Source organism: Corvus brachyrhynchos, unplaced genomic scaffold (assembly GCF_000691975.1).
Source record: "Corvus brachyrhynchos isolate BGI_N302 unplaced genomic scaffold, ASM69197v1 scaffold69, whole genome shotgun sequence".
Lineage (NCBI taxonomy): Eukaryota > Metazoa > Chordata > Aves > Passeriformes > Corvidae > Corvus > Corvus brachyrhynchos.
Genome location: NW_008240228.1, coordinates 6,514,673 through 6,522,503, shown reverse-complemented (window position 1 = coordinate 6,522,503; position 7,831 = coordinate 6,514,673). Strand labels below are relative to the sequence as shown.

Sequence of the window (7,831 nt, the reverse complement as noted above, 5' to 3'; positions counted from 1 at the left end):
GAATGTGCTCCGGATGGAATTGTGTCAGTGCCTGTAGGCAGCTCTGTAGCAAGGGCAGGCTTGGAGATGTTCTCCTTCTAAATGTAATCCAGGGCCATCGCTTCTGTGTGAGACCCTCGGGGTAGGGGCGGAAAGTGGGGCAGGAACTTCAGTCCCAGACCCATGGCACAGCACCTCCGGTCCCTCTCCCACCCCCAGAAACCTGACTGTGGCTCTTTTCATTCGAATTAATACAACAGATGTAAACGGATATTGATAAATTATCTGGTCACACAGAAGCAATCACAGCATTTCTTGAATGCCCTGGTGATGTCGGAGTTATCAATTTTTTCCTGAGGAAAGTTTCCTTGTAAGTTGCAAACTGAGGCACTGTCTCCATGATGCCCCTCAGCTGGGTGCCACCTGGCGCTGCCAGTTTGCTGTCCAAGTAAACAGTGATGTCACCGAGGGCATTCAGGTCGCCTGGGACTTCCTGCCAAGTGAGGGTCATGGCCAGAGTCAAGATGTGAAACTTTTCCTGCACTGACAGCGGTGCCCTCATCCCAAGGAGGGCCAACTGTCTGGCAGGCCGGAGGCAGTGGGAGCGTCTCCGCTTTCAGTCCTTCCCTGACACACAGCGGGTTCCCAAAGCTCAGAGCTCTGTTTCTTGTAAGCTGGGTCATGAGAGAGTGGAGACCAGAAAATGGGAAACTCCTTTCCGAGGGCACCTGGTTTTTACTGGAGCTCTGCTCTCTGTGAGCACTCGAAAAATACTAAAAAAGAGTTTTTTGTTTTGTTCCTGAAGAAAAAGGTAAATACCACTGTAGACAATTGCCCTGTATTTTCACTCTTTTTTTTGGTGAAGGTCAACCCACAGATAGCTTCTAGAGCACAGGGTGATACTAAATACTGTCCTTTAAATGCTCCGTGACTGTGGAAGGAATTTTTTGGGTATTTTCTTTGGAAATGTGTTAACAAGTAGTGGAATACATCAGGTTTCCTTCCTGCCAGACCAGTTATCCCTGGTTCCTCCACCAGTCCATCCACGAGTACTTAGAGGTGTTTGGAAAGTGCATCTTTGCCTTGCTCCGTGATCAGGATGGCGAAGGTGAAATGCAGAGGCTTCTAACAACTTCACAAGCTGGTTTGGTGAAACAGGGTCCCATCTCCATGGCAGGTCTCTGTGAAGACTCCTGGTGTCCTCCGTGGTAGGTGTGAAACAGCTGAGTCGTGCTAAAGCTGAGGGGTGGATCAGAGTAAAGGTTATCTTGAGTGAGAGCCTACGTCAGAAAAGTCCTTCCTGTAGTTCCAGAAGGGATTCAGCTGGCCTGGAGCCTTTTTGATTCCAGCTCCAGTTCGTTTCCTCTTGTGGATTTCATTTGGGTTACAACCCAGAGCACCCTTAGGGGTAGATACAGACAACATATTGTTAATCCTACTCAGATTTTTCATCACTTTATATTAATTCACCAGCATCAGAATGTTTTTCTATTACTTTCTTTTATTTATCAAAAAGTTCAGGCAATTCTATGGTCAAAATTTCCTCTCTAAAAATTTATAGTGAAATAAGGGTGTGGGCTGCAAGAGCTGAAGGGCTCTTGGCCTGGTGACGGTCGTATTCCTCAGAAAAAGGAGTGGCATGCCAGCTGCTGACCCCACAGATCAGAGCACACAGGTGCCCCAGCACATATTGGTTGTCTTGTAAAGCCCTCACAACATTCAGGATGCTATTCCAGTCCTGACCAGAACATAATCCCTGGGTTTGCTGCTCATTTCTCACTTTTCAAAGTGACCAGCTGCGTTTGCACCAGAACAAGTCTGCAAAGTCTGAAGAGCAGGTTCAATTAAAACTCATGAACTGGCACATGAATTTTCCTCCATGGGAACATCCTCCCTTGGCCTAAGCTTTGGAAAAGGCACCTTCTGGATGGGTTACCCTTCTCAGAAATGCAGCTCTTTCTGAGAACGGGTGGGAAATCTAATAATTGGGATATAGAAGTTATAAATAATGCAAGAATGGAGGCGGAAAGAGAAACTGCTGAGCTGAGCTGGTTCCCCAGGTTTTTTCCAGCTAAGCCATTTGCATGGCACGACATTCCCAGATATCCTAATAATTTCAGGGTCTGTCTTCCACTGGCACAGGAAAGACTAAGAGGATGATGAAAGTGTTTTTTAAAAGCAAATGACCAAGAGGTGCATGAATTTAAATCTATGGGAATTTCTTTACTGACTTACTTAGAAGCAGAAAACAGGATGGAGGGTTTAGAAACTGCCCAGCTGATGTTTCATAAGATTTTTTGGGTCCTGAGTTACATCTCTTTTGGCTATGTTGGATTCAAAGGTGGTTTGTGACTTGGAGTGAAGCCGTATTTAACCCACAGATCTCACAGGAGCAGCCATGGACTATCTCGTGATGCACTTATTGGAGTTGAACTGAGCTCCTACTGCTTCAATACTACGAACCTTGCCCAGCAGTGCTTGTTTAGGGAAAACCACAAACACACGAGCAAAGAGGTCGAGTAGTCTGTGTTTTGCTTAAAAGCTAAATAAGGAGGTTGCATTCTTTGAGCTGTGCCCAGCGCTTGCAGTAAGTGGAGTTTTATTCTCACAGGCCTCGTGGGTGTTCATGCTCTGTGTGTGACTCCAGGCCCTGCTGGATCCCCGTAGACTTTCCCTTTTGGTAGGGGTGCAGGGATGCCACTCCTTTTTGCTGATGGCTGAGACAAAGCCCTCCCCTCAGCAGCTTGGCAAAATGTGTTTTACATTCTTCAAGTGATGAGGGGGAAAGGAAGGGCAGTCCCAGAAGGAATTCGGTGCTCGCTCCACCCTGAAGTGTTTTGTGTAGTAAGTTCAGTTCTGCTTGATCTTTGTACTCCTCTTTATTAACTTCTTTCCAAAATTAGCCACTTTCTACCTAAAATGTCTCAGATTTTTTCTGATTTAGTCTATTCATGGTTTGTATATAGTTGGTGGCAGGGCATGGCCTTCTTTAGAGGATGGTTCAGAGGCAATTCTGGGATGGGTCTATTCTGGGATGTTCCACAGGGAAATACAGAAGCCTGGAGAGTCTCACCCCACAACTCCTGTTATGTGTCTGACCCTGGATGAAATCCATATGAAGCCTTCCTCTGCCCCCTCTGTGTTTTTAGGAGGCTCTTCACATAATGTTGGCACATCTTGGCCTGTACCCTCAGCTGGATGGAGCTATCTCAGATTACAGAGGGCAAATTTGGACCACATATATATAAATTAAATTATTCTGGAGTCTTCAGGATAAAATATTGGAGTCCAGATCTGCTGGGTGATGGATGAGAAACTGGGTGAGACTTTGTTGCTCTAAGAGTAGACAGAATCAGACCAGAAGGTTTTAATGGTCTGTGCTGGAACTGAAGGATTTGAAATTAGAGATTGATGTTTTTAAATAACCTATTTTCAGTCGTTTTGAGTTTCTCCGTGCCCTTGGTGCCCTTGACTGTGCTTGGTTGTTGGAATGCTTGTCCTGTGTGGGGCATGTGGTGCTGGGTGTGCACCAGTCACCCCTGCTGACAGCACTGGGGGCTCCAGTACAGTGAGGCTGTGTCTGTTTTCAGGGAGCAGCACAAACACTTTCTGAAGTTGTTTCAGTGCTTATTTATTTATGTACCCATCTCCCAGCTAGAGTGTGATATCCTGGGGTCCTCAGAAGGAAAACAAGAGCCTGGAATCCACTCTTAACTGCCTGGTTTTTGGAGTGATGCGTTATCTGAGATGTGGGAAGCAGACCTCCCTCGTGAAAGATGGGCTGCCTCATTTTAGTGACCTTTGCACGCTTTCCCAGCCTGTATTGGGGATAAAGAGGCTTCAGTCTTGCCTTGTTTGTGCATTCCTGAAGTGCCCCACACGCTGATTGTGGCATTTGGTAGCACAGCCTGTCCCCCTTTGCTGTGACATTTCAGGGTGCTTTGGGCTGTCAGGCTCCACGTCCTGGAGCATGGACAGCCAGAGGAGTCAGCACCACAAAGTGGGTTGGTTTGGGAAGCAAAGACAAACGCATGGAGCACTCTTGGGTTGGAAGATGCAGAAACAGTGTGGTTCTGTTTGTGGAAGGAAAGATGGGATTGGGAGAGGGGATATTGGAGGTCAGGGGAGTTACAGCCTTGCTGAGTTACCGCCTTTATTTTTCAGCAGCTGAAACAACAAGCCAGAACACAAGTGAGTGTGCTGCCCTCGCTGCCCTGTCAGGACAGGGGAGCTCCTGTCCCTGGAATGTGCTGCAGTTCAGCGACACAGGGGCTGAGCAGGGAGAGAGGCTGGAAACACCTCCTTGGGCTTCAGGCTGAGAAATGGCTGGGATGGGGAGATGCACTTTCCAGTCTTTCTAAGCTTTATGCTCAGGACTTCAGCTTCTCAATCCAAGGGTTCTGTACAACTCTTGAGTTTCTACACAGTGTTTTGTAAATACTTGCAGAGTTTGGCCTGTGGGGGTGTTTGATGTGTATGTTCATTTGGCATCCAGCCCTGAGCCTCTCCCAAGGTGCCCCTATTGACCTCTGACCAGGCCACTTTCCTCTCTGTTGAAGCTTAGGGTGAGAATCTCACTCTGTTGGGATGACAAGATGTGAGTGGACCCCGAGAGTTCAGAGGAACTTCCATTTTCCAGTTTAAATATTGGCTTAAAATGACATTTTAAAAATCATTAAATGTCTGTTGTGCTGCTGTTAGAAGGAAGCTGAATGTTGCTCAGAATAAATGCAAACTTTGGTTACATTTTATCTAAATTTCCCTCTTTTTAGTAATAATCATTGCTCTAAAGTGAAGAGCTGGACTGGTGAGATGGTCTGAGCCATCAGTAGGGGAGAAGGACCGACTGGGAGGGAAAGTATCCTGCAAAGAGGGTAATGGAATCGCTTTCTGTGCTCGTCCAGCCTTGGTTTCAGAGGGCTACCAGAAAGGAGGCAGTGTGTAATTTTGGTTTCTTGGAGGTACAGATCTGATCTGTGGGATCAGGACACTATTCTCTTTGTCACAGTGGTTGTGTCCATGCTTGTCACCAGACCCATGTGCTCTGGTGACCTGGAGATGCGAGTGTCTGTGTCCCCTTTTCAGTCCTGTTGCGCATTCAGTGGGAGTTAAAGATGAATTTACAATTTATCTTTAACGCCAGGAGGGCTGCAATAGGTTGAGCTGTGAGTTAGCCAAGGAACAGTCTATTTACATAAGCCATGAGACCATTTGGGGATTGCTGTTCAAACTGTATTTTTTTCAATCACAACACCATAAAAACCTCTTGACAATCCTTAGTAAGAGTAACAAGAATCTAACTGCAGCTTAGCATGTTTCCTGGAAGAATAGTAACTCTTGAAAAAGCAATGTTTACTTTAAAGATAAATGTAACTATTAGGAAGTAATTCCAGATGTGTGGTTATGGCAGAATTTCAGGGATTGTAGTCATAGCCTGTTTAGTGAATTACATTATTGCATTTAAGAGTAGCCAATGAATTTTTTTAAAATGAATTCATTCTTCAGATGGGCCGAATAAAACTGTTTATTTTCTATTATCTGAGAAACAAACAGAGCAGAATCTGGGCTATTTATGAAAGTAAATGCGAAAGGTCTGACCCCTGGATGTGGCCTTTGAAAACTGTCTGAGCAAACGATAGCTGATTTTTTTCTTCAAGTGATTTCTTCTTTTTGAAGATAATGCCAACCCCCCACCCTCAGATTATGCAATAGGTTTTAAGGAATGCTTTGAAATGAAGTGGTTTGATCTCTTTTGTCTCATGAGGTTGTCTAGCATGGTACCCACCGCAGAAGGCAACAGAGTTATATTTTATCATTGAGGAAGAAGTTTGGGAATTTTCAGATCTTTCTTGACCTATTGTGGTGGGCCTGCAGAATCAGGGCCTGGAGTAGTTCCATGCTATTTATTAATTCACTCCTGTGCCTTCTTATCCCTGGAATTGCCTGCTAACATCTCCAAGCCAGGTGCCCACAGCACTGGCAGATGAGTTTAAGAGGGCGTGGACTAACTGAGAAATCCGAGTGCCTGCTTTCTCTGGTTTTAAGTCCTGTATGACATCCTAGAGTGAGTCTGTATTGTGGATGGTAATGAAACTGTGACCTGCCATTTCTGAAATGCCTTGTGTTTATCCAATCCTAAGAGTGGTTGGCTTGCAGGATGCTGCTCGGGATGTTGGCAGCTGAAATTCCTGTTACTGCTGGCTCTCTGCAGAAAACACCATTCCTTTATTAGAGGGGTATTTCAGCTTAAAGCCAGGCCAGGATGTTTAAGTGACAAAGGTTGTTCTTGTTCCTGCTGGAAAGTGGGCTTCCCTCTGTCCCTGTGCTCCATGGTGATCTCTCTGTGGGTGTTGGTGGGTGCTTTGTGCAGAGGCTTAAAATAAATCTGTAAATATACGTGTGTTACGTGTATGCGTGTGCTACACACACACACAGAGGGTTTTCAGCGTGGTCCTTCAAGTGCAGCGCTGATTTCACGGGTGGATTACATTCAAGGTCATTAACAATGAACTTGGCTACATTAAGGGCTCCAGGAAAATTCCAAACCATTTCCCCTGTTACTCCCTGGGCAGTTGTTGGTGTTATTCATGTCAGATCGGGACACCCTTAACGCAGACACAAGATGTGCTGCTGTATCTCGTCCCAGCTGCAGGACCTCCATCCCTGCAGTCAGGAGCCTGGAGTTTTCTGCCGGGGCTCCTGTTTATCTTCCCTCCCTGTTCCCGGAGGCACCAGCGGGTTGTGCTGGATCAGAGCTGCAGCAGGACTCAAGAAAAGCTGTTTTCCAGCAGGGCCTGGAGGCGGTGGCTGCACACTCTAGCTGTCTCTGGAATCAGAATTCCGTTGTGTTCTCCTCACCTCGCTTTGCTGCAAGGTGCTTATTTTTATCCCTGCAGCGTTTTTCTGCTCCCCCACTCCACCTTCCCTGTGGCGGGGAGCCGCATCCCAGAAAAGGGAGCCTGATGTCAGGGAGCGAGGCACTGCTTTTATTAGAATCAGAACAAGGATGCAGGTTTTCCAGCCCTATAGGTGTAGGATAACAGGCCATTTCATGCTCAATTTAGCTTTATCTGGGATAGATTTTGCTTGTATGTTGCTCAGAGTGGGAGAAGTGATAAAGCACAAGTTAGAGTTGAATTTATTCTGGATCGAGTTGTGTGTGTTTCTAAACAGCAGTGACACAGAAATAAATTAAATCCCATGGCTTGTTCCATCTATATTAAATTACATGTCACTTCATCCCGATTTTGCGGTCACTGCTTTTATTTTTACAGTTGGAGCTGCAGCTTTTCCAGTGGCACATCTTCTCTTCCTTGAGCACTGGTGAATATAGAAAAGATGGAAAATGATGCTGTCTATCAGCCTGTTCCCACTCGTTGTTTATACCCTGGTTGCTCCGTGGATTTAATTGGAATTAACCCTGATTTCAGCCTGTGTGCAGGGATCAATGGGAGGTTTTTGTCTAGGCCTGATGCTCAGTGAGGATCAGCTGGGGAGTGCTGTGCAGAAACGCTCCGAGTGGGATTTAATCCTTGCCCCTGTCTTTGCTCCATGCTTTTGCTTGTTCCTAGTGGCAGGATCCGGCCGCTGCGGCTGATCCATGGCCCGGCTCCTGCGGGATGCGCCGCGGGAGCGTCGTCCCCACGACCTTCCCCAGAGCCGGTTCTCCCCGCGTTCCCTCGCTCTGTTGGCAGCTTCCCGTGACTAAAGCGATTCCTTCCCACCTTTCGTGAAGGTTGAATACTCGCACTCAGCCTTCGGTGACAGCTCCTTATGTAACAGCCGCCCCAGCGCGGCTCCGTTCCCATTTCTGCGCCAAACGCCGGGATTTGTCCGCGCGGAAACACGGGAC

At 46.7% G+C, this 7,831-nt stretch overlaps 1 protein-coding gene across 4 annotated transcripts in view; it reads left to right on the top strand.

Moving 5' to 3' along the window:
- The window catches only part of SPTBN1 (spectrin beta, non-erythrocytic 1), a 116,780-nt gene that overhangs the window by 24,835 nt on the left and 84,114 nt on the right, over window positions 1-7,831 (top strand). The window contains exon 3 of one of the 4 annotated variants that reach the window (XM_017745264.1): window positions 6,737-6,745. The exons of the other annotated variants lie outside the window; for them this stretch is intronic. The gene's annotated coding sequence lies outside the window, so the exon portion shown is untranslated. The remainder of the gene's footprint in view (window positions 1-6,736; window positions 6,746-7,831) is intronic. 4 annotated transcript variants of the gene reach the window in all.